The following is a 26226-nucleotide window of genomic DNA, read 5'->3' as shown; positions in this document are numbered from 1 at the left end:
AAGGGTAGGAGCTCAGTCAGTGGCTCAGCCGAATGGAGAGCCTCTTTGGGAAATTGAGAGCAGCTGAGAGCATTTCCTCCCCCTTTCCACCCAGGCAAGGGGACTGAGACAGCTCCACCCACTGTGGAGAGTATCTTCTAGCCCAATCTGAGCAGAAGAGTTGGCAACAATTCCTGGAAGCTATGAGGCCCAACAGTGCTCAAGTGGAAAGAAGGACAGACAGAACTTTTTGGTCAAGAAGACAGAAGATAACAAATGTGCATGGATGTGAAGAAAAGGGAACACTTGTACACTGTTGGTGGGATTATAAATTGGCATAACCACTATGGAAAACAGTGTGGAGGATCCTTGGAAATTAAAAAACTAAATTAAAAATTAAAACTAGTACTACTGTATGATCCAGTAATTCCACTTCCGGGAATATATTCAGTGGTAATGAAAACACTAACTCAGAAAGGTATCTGCACTCCCATGTTCATAGCAGCATTATTTACAATAGCCAAGACGTGGAAACAACCTCAGTGTCCATCAATGGATGAATAGATAAAGAGGTTGTGTCATTTACATACAGTGTAATATTATTCAGCCATTAAAAAAATAAGGAAATCCTACCATTTGCAACATTAATGGTCCTTGAACACATTATACTAAGTGAAATAAGTCAGACACAAAAAGACAAATACTATATAATCTCACTTATATGTGGAATCTAAAAAAACAACCACCACCACCACAAAAAAAAATTCCAAACAAAAAAGAGATCAGATCTGTGTTTATCAGAAGTGTAGGGTGAGGGGAAGGGGAACTGGAGAAATGTGGTCAAAAGGTATAAACTTCCAGTTATAGGATAAATAAGTATTAGGAATGTAATGCGGAACATGGTGACCATAGCTAATACGGCTGTATGATACATAAGAAAGTTAAGAGAGTAAATCCTAACAATTCTGCTCATGAGAAAATTTTTTTCCTTTCTTCTCTTCTTTCTCTCCTTTATATTGTATCTATATGAGGAGGTTAATACTAGCTGAACCTATTATGGTAATAATTCCACAATATAATTAAATAAGCCATCACGCTATACACCTTAAAATTATACAACGATGCATGTCAATTATATCCTAATAAAACTGGGAAAAATAAATATAAATTCATAAAAGTAATGTCTACACTGTGCTAGAGTAGTTACAGTAGTTTCTTAAAAGAAGTGGAACTTAATATGAATGTGATAGAGAATATTGAGCTATTGTTTCATGACTCGTTCATTATTTGCTGATTTTCCTTTATTTTCAATTTTCAAGAAGACAAGTTATTTAAACTGAAGTTCTATTAATACTAAGGTAAACAAGTATTTGTTTCATTTAGTAGACACAAAATCAAAGATATTTTATTCTCCTTAATACAAGTTAAGATTTTTGAAGTTTCATGATTAAAGATGTACTACTATTCTACATTTCTAACTTTTAATTCTAATGTTTCTTTAAATAGTAAACACTTCTGATAGTAAATACTGGTGTGTTATTATTTTTTTTTTTTTCATTAAAAGAGGTCACACTTTGTAGTTGTCATACTTCCCATGATGAGGTTCAGACAACCACTGGCACTACAACAAGTATGGGAACCTGCCTTGCCCATAGAAATTACCTCCAGGGGCACCTGGGTGGCTCAGTCGTTAAGCGTCTGCCTTCGGCTCAGGGCGTGATCCTGGCATTTGGGATCGAGCCCCACATCAGGCTTCTCTGCTGGAAGCCTGCTTCTTCCTCTCCCACTCCCCCTGCTTGTGTTCCCTCTCTCGCTGGCTATCTCTATCTCTGACAAATAAATAAATAAAATCTTTTAAAAAAAAGAAAAGAAATTACCTCCAGACAATCAGGTGAGAGATGGGTTCACGGTATTACTAAAATATGCCACATTAGTTAATTTTAAAACACGATTATTGAGTCCCTGATTTGCCAGGGCACAGCTGTAAATAAAATTAAAAACTTGATCTCATGGGGATACATTCCAACAGAGAGCAAAAATGAAAGAAAGAATGAATGAATGAATGAATGAATGAATGCCATGCCAAGTAGAGATAACTGTTAAAAAGAGGAATAAAGTCAGGTGAGGGAACAGAGAGCCATGAGGAGTGAGGAGAACAGATGATAGAAATTTTCATTCCAGGGCGCCTGGGTGGCTCAGTCGTTAAGCGTCCTGGGATCGAGCCCCACATCAGGCTCCTCCGCTATGAGCCTGCTTCTTCCTCTCCCACTCCCCCTGCTTGTGTTCCCTCTCTCGCTGGCTGTCTCTATCTCTGTCAAATAAATAAATAAAATCTTTAAAAAAAAAGAAAAAAGAAAAAAAATTACCTGCAGGGGCGCCTGGGTGGCTCAGTCGTTAAGCGTCTGCCTTCAGCTCAGGGCGTGATTCCAGAGTCCTGGGATCGAGCCCCACATCAGGCTTCTCCCCTGGGAGCCTGCTTCTTCCTCTCCCACTCTCCCTGCCTATGTTCTCTCTCTCGCTGGCTGTCTCTCTCTGTGTCAAATAAATAAATAAAATCTTAAAAAAAAACAAAAAACAAGTCAGTCTAACAGGTTTCTGATTTACCTATTAAAAAAAAAAAAAAGAAATTTTCATTCCAGTATTATGGTGACACAAGCCTGTAGACACACTGACAGAAGGCAGTAGGAAAAACACAACAGAGGTAAGTTAAGAATAAATAAAAGTTACAAGGCAGTGGAAATAATGACTAAACAAAAGTAGAAGAGAGAATTCAGTTGATGCTTAGCAGTAACAGAGATGTTCTCGGTCACTATAATGATTAGCATCAATTACCCCTTGATGCTAAGAGATGGTGAGATTAGGTCATAACATTATGGTGTAGCCAGAACAGTTTCAATTCTCCAAACCCAACTATGCAACTATGATTGTCACCAGAATATTCTTCCATTACTTGTGAGGCATAGATTCTGTGCTTATTAAGACTGTTTCCTGGGGCCCCTGGGTGGCTCAGTCAGTTTAGCCTCTACCTTCAGCTCAGGTCGTGATCCCTTGACCCTGGGATTGAGCCCTGCATTGTGCTCCCTGCTCAGCGGGAAGCCTGCTTCTCCCTCTCCCTCGGCTTCTTCCCTCTGCTCGTGCTCTCTCTCTCTCTCTCTCTCTCAAATAAATAAATAAAAGCTTAAAAAAAAAAAAGACTGCTTCCCAGTCTCTTGAATCTTTCTCATGAATCATCAACCACTTTCATTGCCTAAGTATATCCCTGTTCCTTGCAATTTGAAGAATTTCAAAAAATTGAGTTTTAAAGGCAAAAATGAGAGCCCTACAGATATTTTAATACAGCTAGTATGTGCTTCCTAATTCTCTTTTCCACTTTAAACATCCATATACCCCCAACGGCCTTTCTGTAGAATTCTATTTATAGAATCTTCACTATCTAGTTATACTCTAATGTGTGTCATTTTTAAAAGATAGAATATGATGGTAATATAGTTAGTTAGTTAGTTAGTTAGTTAGTTAGTTAGTTAGTTAGTTAGTTATTGAGTGCATCCTTATTCTAACTCTTTTTCCTTAGCTTCTATGGTATGGTAGCCGGCCTCCCAGATGACCCCCCAATGATCAGTGCCTTCTGGTACTCACACCCTGACTGAGACTCATCCACATTGGACCAGGGTTGGTTTGTGTGATGAATAGCACATGGAAGAAGCAATGATAAATTACTACAGAGTTCAGGCTTTAAAAGACTCCACTTTCAGTTTGGGCTCTCACTTGGGCATTTTCTCTCTCACTCTCTCATCCTCTCTTTCCCTATCTCTCTCTCTCTCTTCTATTACATTCCCTGGGGGAATCCTGCTGCCAGATTGTGAGGTCATTCAGACCACCCCAGAGAGGTTCACACAACGACAAACAAAGGCCTCCAGCTAACAACCGGTCAAGAGCCGGGGCCTCTCCCTGAGATGATTGCAACCCTGAGTGGGCTACCACCTTGTGAGAGACGCTGAACCAAAACCACCCAGATAAGCAGCACCCAGATTCCTGATTCTCAGAAACTGTGTTGAATGTTTATTGTGTTAAGCTGCTAACTTCTGGCTGTAATTTTTTATACAGTATTAGAGAAGCAGTAGATAGCTAATATGCAGCTACTATGACATTTTCTTCTTATTCTCCACTTAACTCTAAATTCCTCGTCAATCTTCTGTAAGTGTCCTTTTCCTTCGGGTATTATTTAAATGTTGATATTCAGCAGAAATATTGTCCCAGACTTCTCCTTTTCTCACTATTTCTGAAAGTCCCTATTTATATCCAAGACTTAGGGTCACTGATTCACTGATGGTTCCCAAATTTGTATTTCTGGTGCTGCTCTGTTTCCTAACAACTGCCCACAAGCATCTCCTCTTGAATGTCTCAAAGGCACATCAAACTCCATGGACCCTAAAACTAAATCTATGATTCTCTTCATGCCTTTTCTATTTTTTTTTTTTTACATCAGATCTTAGAAGACAATTTATGCAGTGGCCCAAGTAGAAAACTTCCTCTTCCTCAGCATCCACTTTCAATCACTTTCTAAGTCAAGTAATTTCTAGCTTCACCATTTCACAATTCTATCTCTTCCTTTTCATCCTTACTACATTGGTTCAGACTTTCTCTCTCTCTTATTTCCATAGTTCTTTTCTTCACCCTAAAGCATTGGATAGTCTTTCAAAGCACAAACTAGAGAAAAACAATTTGTGTATCAATGAAAGGCTAAGAATTGCCTAGAGGACACTAGTCAAGATTAACTGATGCTAATTTTCCATTATCTTTAAATTACTTTTAAGCACCGTAAGTTTTAGATAACTGATAGATACGCAAATTCTGGTCTGTCTGGTAGTGATTCAGTTGATTTCCCTTCTTCAGTGTGGAAAAGCCAGTTTTATCTCTTTTACACATTGATTTCAACATTCCTTTACTCCATATAAATTTGTGCTTCTTGACTTCATTTATGAATCAGTTTTAACATCTGCCTGGTTCCCTCAGGAGTTAAATAAATTCTTAACATGTGTTCATTTTTAAACCTGTACAAGAGTCATGATTTTACTCTTTTTTTGAAAATTATCTTTTAACACCTCTGCTTAGACAGTGCCCCTATTGCATATGGGATCGAGTCCAAACTCCTTACTATAACCTCCACGGCAAGTGCCACGCTGCTTCCTATTTAAATCCCCAGTCCTCTTCTGCCACTGTTACATACAGCCTATGCTCCAGCAAAACTACTTGGTAAGTCGAACATTTTATGCTGCTTTACTGGTACGACTTTTCCTATGGTGTTCCTCTGCTTCTTAGTCTGGAAAATCCTGTAGGGGAGAAAACATTTTCCTCCAACCTGTTAGGATCCCAGGCTGGCTCTGAAAATTAAACTGATTAACAGGAGAAAAGCAGACAAATTTTAGTGAATTTTTACATGTACATAGGAGACTTTACAAAAGAATGAAAACCCCAAGAAGTGACCAGAGCAGGAAGCTTTTCCAACTTTTAGACAAAGAAGTAATACATTTGTGAAGAATTGACAAGACAAAGGGGTTTAGAATAGGGTTCCTTAATGGTGAAGAGGTAATTAGGAAGATAAGGGTTAGTTTAACAAGGTTTGTTTTTACAGATTTCCTAGCCCCAAATTCCCTGTCTCTGGTGATAAAAATGTCTTCTTTCCTCTTGATACAGGGATAGTCCTTTCACATGAGAGCTTTATGACCTGTTTCAGGGACGAAGGGAGAGGGAGAGTCAGACTGACCTTCCTGCTTCTGCTGTTCTATCAAATTCTGTTAGCCTAGGATATTCAGTATGCCCAGATGCCATGTGTCAAGTATGTGCTGAACCCCATCAAGGTCCACTGCTTTGTCAAGCACTTCCCATCTCTAAGCAGAGACTAACTGCTTCTTATTTCATGCACCATACACTCATTCTTTTATCACACTCTATGGCATTGCCGTTTACAAATTTCTCAGTCTCAATAAAATACTTAACTCAGAGAGATTATGCTCTGTTTACCACAATAACCTTAGTTACCACAGTTTTAGTCACACGAAGACTATTTATTGAATATCTGAGATATGTTAAGCCTATACAAGGTATGGTCAGAGTATAATAAGTGAGAAATAGCCCTTGTCCCCAAGGAGCTCAGAGTTTAATTGGAGGCAGGACCCAAGTCTCATGTTTGTAGTTAAATGATTATCAATGGTTATCAAATATAAAAATGTCCTGCCTTGTCTTTCTCTTTCTTTTCATTTCCCATTATCACTACAGTACCTTTCTAGCCTACACTAAGCCGCCACTTTTAAATGTTCTCCCAAGAGAAAAAAGACATCCTTTGCCTGCAGTAGAACATAGAAGCCCCAAGGCAAATACTTCCAAATTGAGTTTAGCCGCCTGTGCCTTTTGACAAAAAAAGAATGGGACTGCTTGTTTGAAGATTCGAGGAGCCTGAACTATCTTGGCTCTACCTTTCCTCACATCCAGTTCCAGAGAACTATAGATCCTCAGGAAACACAGTTTGCTCAAATAATTAATCAAGTAATTATTGGTTGAGTGGATGGATGGATGGATGGATAAATTACTATGAAACAATTGAGAGCTGGGCTATTACTATGCATACTCTACAATATACTTCAATAGCCCAACTCAAAATATATCAGTTTCAATGGAACCATCACATATTGCTGATTACGAGTTATAGTCAAATGAAGCATCAAGATTTTGACGGGGGTTCTCCCGTCTCCAACCTCAAGAAATGAATTAGTATTAAGTTAGCTCATCTTCATTCTATACTTATATGGTTCACTTAACTTTGCATTTGACTGGTTAAATTTCACTTAATAACTCTCTATTAAGCCTAAGAATTTTTAAAAATATCTTAATTCCATTATTTAATATACCATAGGAAGTTGAGCTTCAGAATCAAGGCCATCCATACAGCTTACTGTCTATATCAATGTGACTTGACTATCCCACTGTCTACATGAACATAACTTTAAGACTCCGGGGATTTCTTGCTGAGAAAGAAAAGTTGCAGATAACTCCTTTGCTGATTCCACAAACTTCCTAAAAATTCATCAATTTTTGAATAGAAAGCATCAATGACAGTTTATATCCCAAAGCTCTTTGCCTCAAAACCCGTCTCTGGCTATGTCCGCTAATCATAAGCTCTTATGTTACTTCTCTGCATAGCTCTAACTAAGCCTCTACACAGAAGGGCCTGCCTCAAACGAGACTTCAACATCGCCATAAATGCCCCAATTTTACCCTCCCCTCTCTGAGAGAGTACTGATGCTCTCTCTGTCCAGGTAGTATTCTCTCCCAAAGCAAAAGTGAATTCAGCTTTGTCTCATCACAGATTGCTTTGGTGACATTTTATAGAACAAGCCTTTGACACTTCAATCGTGTATAGCTTCTAGGGACATACGTGGAACGAGAGAGAAAATGTTCACGTGCATAGATAGCCAGGTGAACTGAATTATTTCTAATAGGGAAGAAAGTCCTCTGCCAAATCTCCTTCACAATCACAAACCAGGATCACTTACTCCCAGTTACTCATTTTCTTAAAAGTTGACAATCATGATTTCTCAAGGATGCTCTAATTGTGGTTAAAAAAACATTTACAAATGGTAGAATTTATCTATAAATGAGTGAAATAATGATGTCTACTAATAATATCTACCTCTCAGGGTTAAATGAGGATTAGTGAATAGATGACAAATGCTTAGAACCAGGCCAACACATAGCAGGTGCTTGATATATTATGTAAGAAGTATTTTAGCTTTATTCAAATCATTAATAAAAATATTGACTAGGATTAAATGAATACAGGATTTTAGAGATGTTAGGAAAGTCTTCCTTAGTTTTATATAAATCTGTTAATCAACAATCTTTTTGCTACAGTGTTCAACAAATTGCAAGTTTAACTATCATTTAGTTTATATTTCTCTAACTCACCTACCATAACATCTAGACATATTTTCTAAGCACAGAAACATAATATCTAAAGTATTTTCCTATTCTTAAGTGTTATCACCCTATCCAAAAAGGAAAAAAAAAAAGGAAACATGAATTGTGCTTAATTGAATTATTTTTATGTCTGCTTTCACCTTGGAAACATTTTGGAAAGCCTGGAATGTGCTGTTAGCAAAAGAAAGAGTTCAGGCAGTGGGTGAGGGGGTTGGCAGAACAAGTCAGGGGCTTTGGGGCATGAGGATGGAGAAGAGCTTCCTTAAAGGGGTGTGAGAGGGTCTTCATGCAAAAGTGAAGAGTCACAAAGTCAAACTTAGGGAAATTAGGTAAGTTAGCTTCTTTGCAAACACTGGAGATAGCATTTCGTTTGTCACTTTTTTTCTTTTATGAAATTTGGGGTTGGGAGAGAGACACTAGATCAGCATTCCTCAGGGTTCTCCTGTTTCTAAATCTGTCTGAAAGCCCAAAGGCAAAAGATCACCAGCCTGACCTATGGATTTATGAGACTCACCTCACCATCTTGTGGCTGGGACTTCAGAATGCGCTTAATTTCCTCCTCGCTCTAGCGACTTTCACACAATCTCTGAAATTTACTTCCTTCAGGCTTAGTTTCCAAAAAGGATTTTGAAGGAAAAAATGTAGAAAAGAATACATGCAGAAAGTCCCAGAAAGTTCACAGTGCCTGCAGGAGGCAGGTGAATTACACATGCAAACCTGCAGTCTTTGTTGTCTATCTCAACAAAATATGGTGACATTTCTGGTGGGATGTCACTACAATGATGACCTGCTTATTTCCATTTCATTATTGAGGCTTCAGCTGGAGCATAATGTTTATGGCTTATGTTTAATGCTATTTCTAGGCCTTAAGAAAAAGAAACTATTTTCTTCTTACACAAAGCTGTCTCTAGAGTAGCAATATGAATTTCGTGTTGTCTTTTCATAATGCTTTTTTAAAATACTGTAAGTATGAGCATAACACACTCAATCCATGAGAACCTTTCAACTTTTGAGTGTGGAAATGTTTGTTAAGGCTATTATGGGTCCTATGAACACATTTTTTTTATTACAAACACTTATTTTCATGTAATTCCATGGCTCTTAAAAATTAGGGAAATGAGTCTTTCAGTTAGAAAATTATCCAAAGCTTTAAATTTAAAACACATGTGAGGTTATGGGGTTCAATTTTTATTTACCCAAGGCAGAATGAAATTTTCTTGTCTGAAACATAAAGAAAACTTTTTCTCTCTATGTTTTTGAGGTTATTTAATGAACAGAATAACGTCTCTCCCTTGTGAACCATTTCCCGCTACCACTAAGGTAAATGTAAGCGAAAGAAGGAAGAGCAAGAAGAGAAAATGGAATAGAGAGAGGAGAAAGACCCAAATCCAAGTATAATAAAAAGACTTTGAATATAGCAATGATACAGAATTCAAATCACAGTGTGAAACAAGTAAAGTTACCGGTTTATGTTACGGTAGGTTGAGTATGGGAAGAATTCACTTAACAATGCCACTGTGCAAAGCCATCATTTCTTATTGCAATTTGAGAAATAGATGCAATAGAGCTTTCTCTTCTGCCTCTTTTTTAAATAAAATCCTAATACAATAATAATTGATCTGAGTACCAGACTGCCAGGTAAAAATATAGACCATTGGATATATGTAACAAACAATACCCTCCTACCAAGCATTCCTAAAGACATGAATTTCGTGTTGTCTTTTCATAATGCTTTTTTAAAATACTGTAAGTATGAGCATAACACACTCAATCCATGAGTGTGTTTTTCCCCAAAAAATTAAATTGTTTCTAACTGTGCATTATGGGCAGTTGAAAACATACAAATAAAATGAAAAATAAAATTCCCTAGTTTCGAGTACATTTATTCCAACAAAAAAAGAATAATGAATTGAAATATTATCGTATTAAAAGGTAGGTGCATAAACAGGAGAGAATCATTTGATGTTAACATTTTAACTTTTAAAAAAAAGGAAACAGCTTCTTTAAGCTTATTTGCCTTTAAAATTAAGTAAGCCTTGCATCTTATTTGTCCGTAGTTTAATTTATTAAATCTATACAGGCAGAGGAACAGTACGTCTGAGTCTGGGGTATTTGAAACGTTGCAGATTTTACACTGATGGAATTTGATTCAGTAAAGTGCTACTCTAATCCTACATGTGACTGTATGGAACTAACAGAATGAATAACTAATAAAAGCACGTATTCACACGGACAGAAAGTACGAATTTTTTTTAAAAACTTGTATTTCCCAATTGCTTTCCAGAAATTTTCCTTGTCTACAATCAAATTTAGATTTCACCAGCAGCATTAGAGAACGTACATCTTGTAACATACTTACCAACACTGAACATTACTGGTTCAAATCCTTCCAATGATGTTGTTGTAACTTTAATCTATAATTGTCTATTAAATACAAATACAGATATATAGAACTATTTTCTATTTATTTTTAAACTTTGATTATGGCAAATTTAAAAAATATAGAAAAGTAGGAAGTACAGCATATTAAATACAGTATAGTCCAAATACTCATCACCTGGATTTAACAATTGTTAATATTTAGCCTTGTTTTCTTCATCTATTTGTTTTATTGCTAACAGATAAAATCTTTTTTTGTCAAAGCCGCTTTCAAACCCCCCCCCCAAATTATAGCAATTTCCTAATGTAATCTAATGCACATGCTCCATTTTCTCCAATTTCTCAAAAATGTCTCTTAATACTTGGTCTGTTCAGGTCAGAATCCAAAGTCCACACATTCTGTTGCTATGCCTCTTAAGCCTATAACAGACCACTTGAATTAATGCTTATTTCTTGAAAAAACTGGTTCATTTGTCCCATAGCAATTCCCACATTCTGAATTTGGCTGATTATGTCCTCATGGTATTGTTTAATGTGTTTCATTAGTTCCTATGTTGCTTGTGAATTACTCATTACATTTAAAATCTTGATTAGATTCAGCCTGAACATTTTAGCAAAAAAATTACTTCAAAGGTTGTGCTGTGTCTTGTATATATTGCGTCACACCGAGAGGTTTCTGTTGTCTGAGTGCTCCATTCTGCGTCCCTTATTTTTTTTACTTTCGCTGCAATTCTTTTATAAATAAGAACATTCTCTTCTTAACTATTGTTTATGCTGAAAAACAGCCCAAGGGAAAGGTAGGGCAAATGCTTGAAACTTTTCCTTTATTTATCCTGTTTACTCTGTAACGCCTTACCTTAGCAAACACTAAACTCGACCAATTAGACTTTGCTTTGTTTTTGAGGATTATTATGAATTCATATACTTTTATATATTTGATTTCATCAATCCTTCACAGGTATTTTTCTTTTTGGTGATGAAATTACCCATTTTTGGCCAGTGAGGGTCCCTTCAAGGTGGCTATGTGCTGTTTTGTGTTGTTTTGTTTTGCATTATCCCAATAGTATTTGATAGCTTCCTTGTTATCAAGCAGGCTTATTTTGTGTACTTCCTGTTCCTGGTTTGGAAGCAGCCATTTTTCCAGGAATCCTTGGTTTCTTTTCATGTAAAATCACATTAAGGGATCATAATCTCTGAATTAGAGATATTTATTGCTTTGATTTTGTTACTAATTATAGGTCTTTCACTGTACAGAAATAAGAATTACATACTCTTCATAAAGATAAAAATAAATCCTGAGTTCATTCTAATATTTTCAATTTATACCAAGAATTATATTTTACTTAAAAACTGTATTTTATAAATGATCTTGTTTCTCTTATTCTGGAAACTATGATTCCTGAAAATATCACAATAATTATTTGTTTTATCATGATAGGTATTTTTCCAAAATAACAGCATCGACACTACCACTAACAATAAGCCCTCTGACTGCAGTTTCAAACTTCTTGTTGTTTTGTTTGTTTGTTTGTTTTTTGTTTGGTCTTAGGTTTATACAGTTAAAATACTGTTTTAAAGGGGCGCCTGGATAGCTCAGTCGGTTAAGCGTCTGCCTTTGGCTCAGGTCATGATCTTGGGGTCCTGGGATAGAGCCCCATACGGGGCTCCCTGCTCAGCAGAGAGTCTGCTTCTCCCTATGCCCCTCACCTTGCTCGTGTTCTCTCTTGCTCTCTCTCAAATAAAATAAATAAAATCTTTAAAAAATACTGTTTTAAAATAACTTGAAATAATTATTCTATGTGTAGTTATTTTAGCAACTTGCTATACAGTTAGGTTCATTTGCTGCAATGGATTTTTGATTTGGGGGAAAATTTTTGGTTTTGACTTGATTGATTTGATTTTAACTCCATAAAACATTAAGTGGTTCCATATCCAAAGCTACAAAACAAAGTACAGAGAGCTCTAGCTTGCTACTTTCTGTCTTTACATTCATAATCAGTTCTATCACTATTTGATGTATCATTTCATTGTGCCCTTTGAAATGCAGACAAAGAGACATATATGTTCATATTTGCCCCCTCTTTTTACACAAACTATAATATTCTGTGCAGTCTCTTCTGCTTCTAATAAATGTTTTTTTATAGTTGCATTGCTTGAGTTAGAATCCGAAGTCAGCAATTTCATTCCTAGGTATTTATTCAAGGAATTATAAACATATGCTCACATAAAGATTTCTACACAAATGTTCTGGGCAGTGTCATTCATAATAGTCAGAAAATACAAACCACCCAAATGTGCATGAACTAGTGAATGAATAAACTAACTGCGGCATATACAGGCAATGGAATACTACCTAGCCATACAAGAAACAACCATTGATACACCCAATAATACGGAAGGATCTCAACAATATTTTGCTAAGTGAGATTAAAAAAACAGCAGGACACAAAGAAGATGCATATATAGGATCCCATTTACATAAAATTACAGAAAAGGCAAAACTCCCCTGTAATATCAGACAGCAGTTCGGGGCTGGGGGAAGAGGAAGATGACTGCAAAGAGGCATGGAGAGCATTTGGGGGCAACATAAATGTTCTCTTGACTGCAGTGTTAGTTACACAAGTTTATACATGTGTCAAACTCATCAAACCGTACAATTAGAATGTGTACATTTTCTGTAAATCATATCTAAACAAAGTTAATTTTTTAAAAAATGACTTTTTAATATTATTTGTATCATCCTGAAATATAAGCTGAAGAAAAAAAAAAGATACTTGAATTCCATAAGGACACATCCAAGATGGTTAAAGAGTGCAAATCTCTGATTATCTAGCTTAAGGTATGAGATAAACTTATTTGGAATAATTATAGAATTTTTCTTATAGACAATCCCCCTAAATATTTTTCTTCACAACTGAGCTTTTGACAACACCATGTGGCAGAGCATTCAAGGTCACATGAGAGTATAGATATGTTGATGATTAAGCACAAACCCATATTCTTTAGAATTCAGTTAAGGATAAGATAAATATCTACTTAAAAGAAAATATTAATTAGAATGCACTGATTTCCCAAGTTAATCTTACATTGCTATTTTGTATAGTTTATAATCCCTTGGGTCTTTTTTATGGAAAGGAAGAAGGAAGGAAGGAAGGAAGGAAGGAAGGAAGGAAGGAAAGAAAGAAAGAAAGAAAGAAAGAAAGAAAGAAAGAAAGAAAGAAAGAAAGAAGAAAGAAAGAAAGAAAGAAAGAAAGAAAGAGAAAGAAAGAAGAAAGAAAAGAAGGAAGGAAGGAAGGAAGGAAGAGAAAGAAAGAAAGAAAGAAAGAAAGAAAGAAAGAAAGAAAGAAAGAAAGAGAAAGAAAGAAAGAGAAAGAAGAAATATTTGTTGAGCATCTATTATGTGACAGACACTTGGTTAAACATTGTAATGTTATGTATTCTCACAACAACCCAGTATAGTATGTGATACCATCCTTATTATATGTAAAACAGCATTATTTTTTCCAACTTTGAAATTCCTAATAACTAATTTTTTATCATAGTACCTAATGTCCATTCCTATATAATCAGTTTTAATAAAAGTGTTGGATAAGGGCCAGACCGAAAAGTAACCAAGGCACTCAGCATAAGAATTCATTAATGCATTGAACCCATATTTCTATTGTTCACCAGTATGAGTGGTAGTATAGTGCTGTGGTTAAAAGGATACGTTCATGTTGAAACACTAGCTCCACCGCTAACCAGCTATATGGCCTTGGGCAAGTCACTAGACATCTGCATGCCTCAGTTTCCTCATCCCTAAAACGGGGCAAGACACCTACCTTGTAAGGCTTTTGCAAGGAGTTAAGAAAGTTAATAAGAGGAGAGCATAAAATAATGTTGTAAAAAACAGAAAACTCTACAATCATGAAAACAGACTCTGACACAGAGCCATGATCAAGAGAACAGATGTGGCCACTGCACTGTGCATTTAAAGCAAAAACACAGTGCTTTGTTTTGTTTTGTTTTGTTTTTTCGTAAAAGTGATGGAACGTGGTAAATGATAACAAGAAGGTAAGCTTTCAGCCCATGTGCCTGAACGTTAGCTGTGTCTTTCCAATTTCTTCATTGACCCCAGTGTAGAAGATTACAGCATTTTTATCACAAAAATCTTATCACCGGGCTTCAGAAGCATAAGGGGTGCTTTTAGATTAAGTCCAGGTTTCTCCCCTTTTCCTTCCCTACAAAAATGTTCTGCCTAGCTCTCTGGAGCACGCCTGCATGGGCCTGGAGAAACTGCATGCTCAGATCTACTTCAAAGCTGAAGCTCATCAGAATCGTTGGCACCGAAGTGAGGATCCCGGCTCTAGGCAGAAGTTCTGAGAGCTTTGGTTTAGTTGGGTGGTGGATAAACCAGACAGCATTTCACGGTTGTTGTGACAGGTGACACAAAGGAGCTAAACATAAGCTTTGCCAAGAGCAACTTCAGCTGAGCCGCACTTAACAGAGTATCCACCAGCTTCACAGAGGAGGGACGCTGCTTTGCCAAATAATTTAAGGCCTTGTTCGCTCCAAATTTTAAAGGTCTCAACAGAAGGTTTTAGTTGAGGTGAGCAGTTGTATGTGTGTGTGTGTGTGTGTGTGTGTGTGTGTGTGTGTGTGTATGTTTGCAGGCACGCTTAGCAAGATCAAGAACCATGTGGGATAATTTGTACATAAATTAAGTAATGCAGTCTGATTATCTGACCAGACTATAGATGCAAGAATAAGGAAAAGTGATATCCAAATGTAATTATTCAGAAGACCAGGTCCTAGAACTCTGTACAGGCTTCCATCTCACTAAATAACGAACATTCGTATACACTGAATTTATAGAAATTATCTCCGCTGGACTCTTCTGAATCATGCTGTTCTCCCAACTCTCCAAACTGTGCTTCTTAGCATTTATGGTTGACAATCTTACTAGTAATACTAGCAATTGCTACAAGTAGGGTGGAAAATCCAGGCAAGCCCAGAAGTTCTTTATTCTACAGGCCCCCAGAAAGACAAGGGCTACTTTTACAAACATTGGTATTAGTTATGACAACTGAGGATTTATTCAGGTCAAAGCTGTGTGAAATAGGCAAAGTTTTCTGTTTTGAGATCATTCTCTTTCAATGATTTTATTCTTCCTACTGTGGAATCATGACCCACTCATTTTAATGCCTTTATGCTACACCCCCCCCCATATGCTGAGTCTCTGGGCTTCTCTCTATGCCCCACTATAGGCTCCAAATATATCTATTTCCCCCACTATTTCCCCGACTATTAAAACTTATCAACCATAATTTATATTCTATCATAATCCTTAAATGAATTTGCTGACCTGTAGAGAGAAATTTCATCCATTATATCATTCCATGGCCGATAATACTTAATTTGCCACCTCTTAGGAGTAGTTGTGATTATACAAGTAGCTCTAGATGCTGGAAAATACAATGTCTTCATTATTATCAACCTTTAGTAGGAACTTACCTTGTGCTGGCCATTAACAGATTTGAATGCATTTTCTCCATTTCTGAAAGATTTAGAAAATAGGATTTGCTCGTAGGACCAAGAGTTTGAGGACAAAGGATGCAAGAGACTGGAGACCATGCATCTGCTGGCAGAATTGGAACGCACATGCTCTGGCATCAGGGAAACGTGGCATGATGCCACCTACTGGAAGTGCACACAAACTCCTCAGCACTCTGTCATCTCCCCAAGAAGGTCCTATGTGACCACCCTGCTTAAAAATTATAACCCCCACCAACCCTAGTCTCTTTCCTTGCTTTATTATTTTTCATAGTTTGCCAATATTAATTCCAAAAGTAAGAATGATCTGAGATGTTAACCTATTTTCACAGAACACACACACACACACATAGTATGCATATAATTGTGTGCGTGTGTACAGATTTATACACACACTAACAGAATAATGAGACTCTGGATTCAAGACAAAATTTACTTATGATATGTGTTGCCTTGCAGTTCCCATAACAAATTACGATAAATTTGTTAACTTAAAGCAATAGAATTTTATTCTCTCACAGTTTGAAGGACATGAATCCAAGCTGGAGGTGTTGGCAGGGTCACAATCCCTCTGAAAGTTCTGGGGGAGAATGGGTGATCTGCTTCTTTCAGCTTCCGATGGCTCCAGGCATTCTTCTTCTGCAACCAGGTCACTGTATCTCTGCTTCCAGGTCACATTGCCTCCTGCTCTTTTCTGTGCAGCTGTCTCTACATTCCTTCTGCCTCTTTCTTGGAAGGATACATGTGACTGCTTCGGGGCCCATCCAGGTAATCCAGGACAAACTCCTGTCAAGATCCTTAATTTAATCACATCTCTTTCCATACAAGGTAATATTCAGGGATCCCAGGATTAGGATGTGAATCTAGCAGTTTAGGACATAGCATTCTACCCACTACACTCACAGAAGTTGTTGGGTTTGTTCCCCACAGGGAGACATGCTCAAGTCCTTATGTCATCTCATGTATATTGGGGTTTGTTCCATCGAGGAAGTCAGGGATTAGAAAAATTGGAGCTTATAGGGCAACAGGTTCAACTGCCCCCTCTTCCCCTTCAGAAATGGAGAGACAGCAAACTCTGCCCTGCAATGCAAACAAGACCTCTGTGGAGAGCAAGAGGGAAGATTCTTAAGTTTATACTATCCTAAAGGATAAGCGAATGGGTCCAGGTGGGTTTCATTGTCCAAAGAATATAAATCAGTGGCCTCAAGGTGAGAAGATTTGTGGTTCACTATCTCTCCAGAAGTCTCCATCTTCATAGCTGCTATTCCACCATGCTTTTGAGCCAGGTTACTAGTAATTTTTGCTAAGAATGCCCTGAGAGTACAGAAATATGAAAATACTCATGGAGCATTATTTCCTGACAGTCCAAATTTAACACATTATACAGTTTATTATTGATTTTGTTAATGGTCTTACTAGAATATAACTACATAAGTGCAGGGGTCATGCCTGTTTTGTTGACTTCCGTGTTTCCAGAATCTAGTACTGTACATGCAACATACAACATGCTCAGTAATTTGTTCATTGAATGAAAAAAATATTGCAAATGCCCAAGAGAGGATTCTGAGTCTAAGTCACAAGTCAGCAGGTCCCCTGGAATCTTCACCTGCCTACACTGAGCCTCCAGGAGATAGCCACCTGACCACCACCAGGTGTACTCATGTAAAGAAGCATTATGAAAAGGACAATGCTTACCTCAGCTGTCATATTAAAAAATATTTTCTTCTATCTTTTCTTTCCTAATGTGAGTATGAAAGAATGATTAATATACTCCCGAAAGCTACTAACAGCCTTTTGGGATTGTGTCTACTTAACCAGAAGTATAGAAGAAAGTTGAGATTAGCTGAATAAATTAGGTTTCCCAAGCCCCTATTTTGTCATAATTTAGCATTATTATTAACCCCTATAATGTATGTCTGTTCTTTACCACTGATTACATTTGCCAAATAATTGTTATCTCCCAATTCTATTGTTTCGAAAAGGCGTGGTCTCCAGGGATGAATTTTTTTGATGATATTTGTTTTGAACATCTTGAGATTAGGGATCAAATGTCAGGTAGAAAGTAAATCAAGATTCCATGAGAGCAACAGAGACCCTTCCAGTAGGTATTCTACTCTGAATTTTACCAGTGAGCACACAATCTTCTCTACCAAATCCCACTTCTAGGCATGACTTTGAGATTCTAAAAGACTGGACACCTACAGGCAGGTCCTGGTGACAGTTCTCAGGAGCTACAGGTAGGTCACTTCACTAATTTATTATATGCCTGCATAGCACCATGTTCTATTCCTCTTCCCACGGTAATAGTTCTCCATGTACTTGTGAATATTTTCTTAAATATGTCCTCCCAACTAAAATGTAAGCTCCATGAGGGCAAGGACTGCCTTTATTTTCCTGTTAGAGACCACATACATAGTACTATGCTTGGTGCATAATAGATGTTCAGAAGATATGTATCAGACAGAAGGAAGGAAAGATGGAAAGAAAGAAGGAAGGAAGGGAGGGAAGGTAGGAAGAAAGGAAAGAGGAAGGAAACAAGGGAGGGAGGGAGAAGAATCTTGTATTCCCCTGTTATCTTCTTATCAGAGGCAACTTAGCTAATTTCCTTTAAGCCCCAGAGATCTGCACCATTGCATGCTCTCTGTAGGTATTAGCTTCCCCGCCATGGCAAAATCTGGGTTAGAAAGGTTGGATAGCTACCTAAAACTCTAACAGACCCTTGTAATCCTTCCCCTCATCCTACTGCATTAGCCTTCCTTTAAATCCAGGGATCCCGGCCTACCAGGTGAAAAAGGAGAAAAAGGCCATCTGCTCTATAAATGAAAAGTTCACAGCTTTTAACACTCATGATTGACATCAATGCTGCAGTGAAAGGACTGAAGAATGTGGAAACAGGGCTCAATTTCTTTTGCTACTCAGCAACCAGGTCTTGCTATATTGTTCTTCCAGAAGTGTTCTTTGACGAATAGTACCCCAGTGATACTAGGGAGGCAATGGTAGCCAGAGCTATAGAGGCAGTAGCCTGCCCTTCTAACTGGTTGATGGATCTGCAAAGCCTGAGTGAGAGGGACCCAGGGTGGTAACTGCAGCCATCTTTCTCTTTTATGATTCCTCTTTCTTTTCATTAGGTTTGACATTTTTGAGATTGAGCTTTGTAACTAACTATTAGCCCAAGGCAAGGACTGGGAAAATGAGAATTTGCTGAGAAAGTGACCCCATCCACAAACACCAAGTGTGAACCCCTGTACTTATGACCTGCCACGGAAGGAACTCAAGCTTGGATTTATGGGCAGATACTGCAGTTGATTTGATAAAGTAAAATGAAACCAGCACCTTCTCACCTGCAGGCCTGCCTAGGGACTTTCAAAAAGAAATGTTTCTATTATTTTTATCTTTTTGTGTTACCGGATTTGAAATGGAAGGAAGTCCGTGTCCACTCAGTATCCACAAAAGACTGCCGATGATGAGCCGGGCAAGTTGGAGACTAATAAACAAGGCAAGGAGAAAACCCAGCAAACTGAAGTTGCCTTGTGATGAGGCTGGGCTACGTATCACAGCATACTCATGCCATTTTCAACCCCTAATCAAGCATAAGAACCCATCCAAGCAGTGACAGGTGTCTAGAAAGCAACCCATTTGCCACTCAAGTGTCTGGTTGGTTGGTCGGAGTCCTCATTCGTAATTGTTATCCTTCAGGTTTGAGAAAGACAGAATGACCCTGCTTCACAGCTTTATTTAGCTTCCGCGCAAAGGTATTTCTCTCCAAACTACATCAACTGCTACATAAGGCTAACTCCAAGATAGAAAGAGCAACACCTTCTCTCAAGAAATTCCCAGTAAAATTCCTTACTAAAACATTTTTAGCCATTACTTCCAGAGTAGGGGCATGCTTTTTTTTTTTTTCTACTTACTTTGTGAAGGGATAGAATTTCTGCACATAAGACACTTTTCCCTCCTGCTCAGAAAAAAACCAAAGGGTTGCTGCTGCCATGCCAGAAAAATCTAAAGGAAACAGCTGAAAACAAGAATTCCCAGCCCTGAGGGCCTGGGGCTCCGACTGAACAAGAATGCAGTTTTCTTTATTAAAATAAATTAATTAGCCTAATAAACGAGGGAAGAGGACAGAATGAGAAAGAGAATTTTCCCTGTTTAATGTGTCTATTCGGGCCCTGCAGGACATAGAGTCTATAAAAATTCTTAGGGAATTAAAACACATGTGCACCAACAATGTGTTGTTTCCTTCCTCCACCAAAGGGCCAGCAGTCTCCAGAATTTCATACAAAACATGAATCTACAGAGAATCTCGTAGAAGAAATCAGTGATTTCTCTATTGTAGTGCTTCATTGTTTATCTTTCGAAAAAAGCGGTAAAATATTCTTGTCAAGAATATTCCTTTAGACTTTAAATAGTCTCATCTCTCTAGAGAATTGTTTAGTCTTTTTTTTTTTTTTAGTATTAAAAAACAACAAGTAGACACAAAAGTGTCAGACAAAATCTTTGAAAATGCTTAAGGACAAGTGTATATTGAGACTAAGATCTGAGTGAGCTTAAAAATAGTTTTAATTAAATGTGCTGATATCTTGGAACTTTGGATTAGAGGGGGAAGAAAGGAGATGGTCAGAATACTTATTCTCACATTTCTTATCAATAATTGTGATAAACAGTCAATGAGATCCTTTTCATTTTATTTTTTTAAAAGATTTAATTCATTTATTTATTTGAGAGAGAGAGAGGGCAGGGGAGAGGGGCAGAGGGAGAAAGTCTCAAACAGACTCCCCACGGAACACCAAGTCCCATGTGGGGCTCAATGTCATGACCCTGAGATCAAGAAGTCAAGAGTTTGATGCTCAACCAACTGAGCCACCCAGGTGTCCCAAGGAGATCCTTTTTAGATGGAAAAAATTATAAAATAGTTTCAGTAATCAATGATTGATAACTAATGTTTCCTGAACACCTTCGTTACACAAACTCCTGGTTAGGCTTTAAAGAGGGCATAAAGAGGGGCATAAACAGTTCTTGCCTTCAGCAAGTGTATATACTAGTTAGTGGCTTAAAACTTCAACACATTGAAAAGTAACTTAACCTTTGCAGCAAATAATGTCAAGTAAGGCATATTAACAGAAGATGGGATGACATGTCAAGAAGCACTCCTTCGTCTGGACTGATCAAGTGATCGAGGAAATGTTTTGTGTAGCAGTTGGAACTGAAGTTTGGTTTTAAAGGCAGAGTAGGCATAAGCTAGGGGTGATTTAGCTCTCTCTTTCTGTGTTAAAAAAGAAGGGAAGGAAGGAAGGAAGGAAGGAAGGAAGGAAGGAAGGAAGGAAGGAAGAAAGAAAGAAAGAAAGAAAGAAAGAAAGAAAGAAAGAAGAAAGAAATCCCATAACGTAGGAAATTAAAATAACAATGATTTCTAAAAATAGCCCATAACTCTGAGGCTTGACTGGGCTGACAAAGAAAGTTCTGTTCCATTTAATGTCAGCTGGAGTTACTCTGTTGCATTCAGCTGATCAACAGGCTGGGTTGAAAAATCCAAGAAGGCTTCCTTCACATGACAAGTATCTCAGTGTTTCCTCCTGTGACCTCGCCACAGGGCTAGCTTGGACTTCCTCACAATATGGTGGTCTCAGGCTCTTTCTGGCACTTACACGGATGGCTTCTAAGAGTAAGGAGGTGAAAGCTGTCAGTCTGCTTTAAAGTCTAATCCCAGAACAGGCACAGACTTCCTTTTGCCACATCCTAGGGTCAAAGAAAGCCACAAGATCATCCCAGATTGAAATGGGGAGGAAATAGATTCTATTTCTTTACTGTTGGAGCAGAGAAGGGGAAAGGAACTGATGACTCCAAGTAGCTTTGCAGAGACTATTATAAGCAAAGAGAAAAAGAGGAGGTAGAATATAGATGTTCCCTTAGATAGTGACCTCTAAAACTAAAAAAAAATGATAGTAATAAAATAAAAATAATAAAAATAAAAATTTATTTTTAAGAGGTTTTCTATGTGTCTAGCAATGCACATGTTAACCATAGAGAAAAAAGAAAAAAGAAACCTCTTCCTTGGCACTAGAATTCAAAGAGTTTTCAACCATTTTGTTGTTTTTGTGGTTTGGGGGTATTTTTCACACTGGTTCTTATTTCCAAGTAAGGTACAGTATAAACATAACCAGAAAATAAGCCTTCACTAGATAAGTAGAATCAAGAATACAATGGAAACTGTGTCTGACTCATGAAGATTATAGACGAGTAGAAAAAACGACATTCAGAATGCTGCACAGAGGACTAGAGACATATTTTATTCTTCAGGTAAGAAATTTCCTTTGAAATTCAGTTGCTTTCCTGGCGAGTTCCAGTTACCCTAATTGAAGTAACATTTACGTCCAAGTGCACGTGCTAACCAATTATCAAGAAGATGCTGCTGTGGTGATAAATCTAGATTATCAGTTCAATGGACAGAATTATGTCTCATATATTCTGCCCTGTACCTCCCCAATTTTCTGTAAATGCTTATTATTAATATAGATGCTGTTAGGGTTTAAAGGAGAAACAATAAATAATATTACCAGCTTCCCCCTTGAATTCTAAGTCAGCGCAACAGTAGACAAACAGTAATGCACAATGAAATAAAAATAGCAGCTTTATTATAGATGGAAACGGAGGCAGAAGAGGTGGCTTAGCTCCGCAGCAGTCTGAGGCTTGCCGATCCAGAGCTCGCCTGCCCAGGCTCGAGCCTCTGACAGGTGCAGGGCCTGTGCTCTGCAAGACATTCCACATGGAAGACCAGAGGAGACAGCAGCTTGCAGAGAAAGGAGGCCTCCTAGAAGGAGAGAAGAAGGCAGGGCTGAGTAATGCATGGCTGCTTTCACCCCCCAAATTGACCAGTTTGCTCTCTTCTCCAGAGAGAAGTGGGTGAGAAGGCAGGACAGGGTATTGAGAAAAATACCCTTCTTACAAAAGTGTGATGAATAGAGCTGAGTTGTTCCTATGAACAGTTCCTTTTAAGTGTGTGTGTGTGTGTGTGTCTGTGTGTGTGTATTAGTATGGTAGAAATATACATGCATCTTGACCAGCCAGAATCAAAGAGAAGCTTATTAAGGCCCTGACTTTCCACAAGTCACTTTCTTCCATTACTTTTTTGAGTCAAGAAAAATCTCCAGAAGTTTTAAAATCTACACATAATGCCAAACACACACACATAATGTAAAAAGAAAAAGAAAAAAAATGTAAATTAAGAGAAAGTTCACAGTGGTCATCACTCAATCCAAAAAGCTGAGGGGAAATGCTAACAGCCACACCCAGGCCTAATTGGAATTTGCAACACTGAGAGGAAGATAATATATGCACTTTTAAGAAAGTAGGACTGGCTTGTAAAAATAAATAAATAAATAAATAAATAAATAAATGCCTTTCTCTCACATCCTGTGATAGCAAAAATGGCTTTTATTTTTTTTCTAAGATTTTATTTATTTATTTGACAGAGAGAGAGAGCCAGCCAGCGAGAGAGGGAACACAGCAGGGGGGGGGGTGGGAGAGGAAGAAGCAGGCTCCCTGCGGAGGAGCCTGATGTGGGGCTCGATCCCAGAACGCCAGGATCACGCCCTGAGCGGAAGGCAGACGCTTAACGACTGAGCCAACCAGGCGCCCCCAAAGATGGCTTTTAAAACTAACAAAATGGTCCAAACTTCGTATCCTTCATGAAGATTGCAGTCAATGTTCTTTCAAATCTCATTATTGATTTTTATAAACCAGTTTATCAGAACTTAAAAATCATGATGCTTCAGCCCTCTGGGTGCCACAAAGTAGAGTTTACAGGACTGAGACCCTCTGTCGGGCGGCCCCATGACACAATCCCAAATTTACACCAGTTCCATTGTGGGATTTGAGCTGGTGGTTATTCTTGTTTTCTTCTCAGGCTCGATGCTTATGTTCCCACTCTCAGAATTAACCTGTTCTTGCCCGAGAATACACCGTGCTGCGGTCTGTTCCTGCGGTTTACAGTCTGACAGATATTCATCTCCGGCTCACAGCTCGCAGGTGGGAGCCTCAGCCGAGGAGCCTTGGTGTCAAGAAATCAGCAGCTGCTCGTATATCACACTGGTCATTAGTGGAGGATCATTCTGGACCTTTGCCCACAGCACCTTGCTATGGCAGGAGAAGGGCTATAAAACCCTAGGCCCTGTCAGCCGTTGTCACTTAGGTGAGAATTTATCAGGTCTCTGAGTGCCCTCTGACTGGATTATTATGAATAATGAATGAAGCTTTATGCTGCACCGAAGCATTAATAAGATGGGAATGACTGGGAGAAATTCCGTGCGTCACAATCACGGTCGCTCTCCGGGTTAGCAAATCCGCAGCTGGTGGGCCTGCCCGGTGGGGCCTCTGCTGACTTTGCGACCGAAGTGAGGTCCTCCTTTAATTACAGAGCCGAGCTTCCAGTCTGAGATTTAGCCCGTGGCTGGCAATAACCGGGAATGAAGTTGTGTGTCCACGCTAATAAGAGTAGACGAAACAAATTTTAGATGCCTTTATGAAAACAATTAGAAGGTTTGATGTCAAGCATAGATTTTTACTATGACCTTAAAGCAAGATTCTACTGTGGAAGCAGAAGCCTTGTAGGAAATTTTTAATTTATAAATGCAAGTGCCTTCCATGACTAAGATATTTGAGGTGTGGAGAAGTGAATGCACCCCCTTTTCTAAATGTGGCTGCCGCTGTGTTGTCTCAGAAATACGTGGACTGAAATGAAGGAACACTTAGGAAACAGAGAGGCAAAGTGCACCACTGATGTGACAGAGAACAATGTGTCTCAGATGCGTGTGAATAGAAATCATTTTCTAAAACCCTGTGAGGGTTTCACGGCTCTTCCGGTAGGTCCAGCCTCAGAGCTGATACCTTCTCCAGGCTGGCATCATGGCGACTACCGCTACACACTCCACTGACTTCCTTCCAGCCTTCCCAACTCTTACGAAGAAATAAGGCCGTCTGACTATCTTTCTCAGAAAACATTGCTTGATCAAATGAGGTAAAGAACAACCTATGCTGTTTTGATTTTCCTTTTGAATCTCTTCCCTTGCTCTTCCCCAGCTTCAAGGGCCAAGGACTAGACAATGTGTTTGGTGGTCTGTCTTCTTCAAGAGAGGCACTGACCAGCTCCCACTCGATCAATTTCCATTCTTCAAACATTTTCTGAGCCCCTAAATTTTTCAGTACTGTGGGAAATTATTTTTTAAAGACATTTCTTCCACGTGAATGGATTGATACTTGAGAATAATATTCCTTTCCCAATGTACCAGCGGTAACCTGGACATTATACTTCAGTTCTCTAAGAAATTCTGTGATGAAGTTCCTACTGCGGGTGGTAAGAGTAGGAATTCAAACATGTGAGCCTAACTCAGGCTGTGTAGGTCCAGAGTGAACTGGAACAACCCCTTAACTTTTCTTGTTCTCAGCTACCTCATCCGTAAAATGAGGGAGGTAGAGATTACTTCTTAAACTCTACCCAAGTTAGAATTCTAGGACCTATTATTGACTTAGAGAGGCTCAGAATACACGCACCCCACTGTTGTTGTAACCATGAGAAGGACCAAGTCAAAACCTAAAAAACAGTAATAAGTGGATCCCGAGGGAATCTCCCCTGCTCTTGGTACAAAGGAAGAAATCTATTCCCTGATCATTCAGAGGAATGGAAGTTATCAAGTATAATCACTTAACATCAACTTGACAACTTGTGCTTGCCTTTCAATGTGTTTTTACCCATTCTCTTCCCATCTAGATGGTGTGTTTTTCCCCCTCTTTTATTCCTAGGCATTTTTGTAGTCAAGAATTACAGAATTTTTAGAACTGGAATGGAATTTTTAGTTGGCCAAGTTTAATTTCCTCTAATTCTCTTCCTCTGAAAGCCTTTCTGACACTGTAATCACCCCAAGTGCTCTCTCTCTCCATTGATTGTGTTACCTGATCCGTGTGTTACGTACTTACATGGTAGCTTGGAGAATGCAATATTTGTGCATAAGACTTACCTTCCTCGGATTCCTCAAGACAGAGGTTGTGTCTTAAATTTCTTTGACTTCTTCATAGACTCTAGCAGTGTCTTTCTCATCACATTTTTGAATGGTCTTTCTCATCACATTTTTGAATGATAATTTATTAAGTATGTACTGTATGTCAGAAAATTTGCTGGTCTTTATGGATACAAAGATGATTAGCACATATTTCTTGCCGTCACAGACTTCACAGTCTGGCAGATATTTAGTATTGAAGTACTACATTTGTTGTGGCTTAGATGACACCCTTGAGAGAAAGATGTGGCTCCAATATGGATTGGATGCAAGAAGCTAACGGGTTAAACTATCATATACCAAGGACACTGAA

Source organism: Ursus arctos, unplaced genomic scaffold (assembly GCF_023065955.2).
Source record: "Ursus arctos isolate Adak ecotype North America unplaced genomic scaffold, UrsArc2.0 scaffold_2, whole genome shotgun sequence".
Lineage (NCBI taxonomy): Eukaryota > Metazoa > Chordata > Mammalia > Carnivora > Ursidae > Ursus > Ursus arctos.
This window is presented reverse-complemented; position numbering follows the sequence as displayed.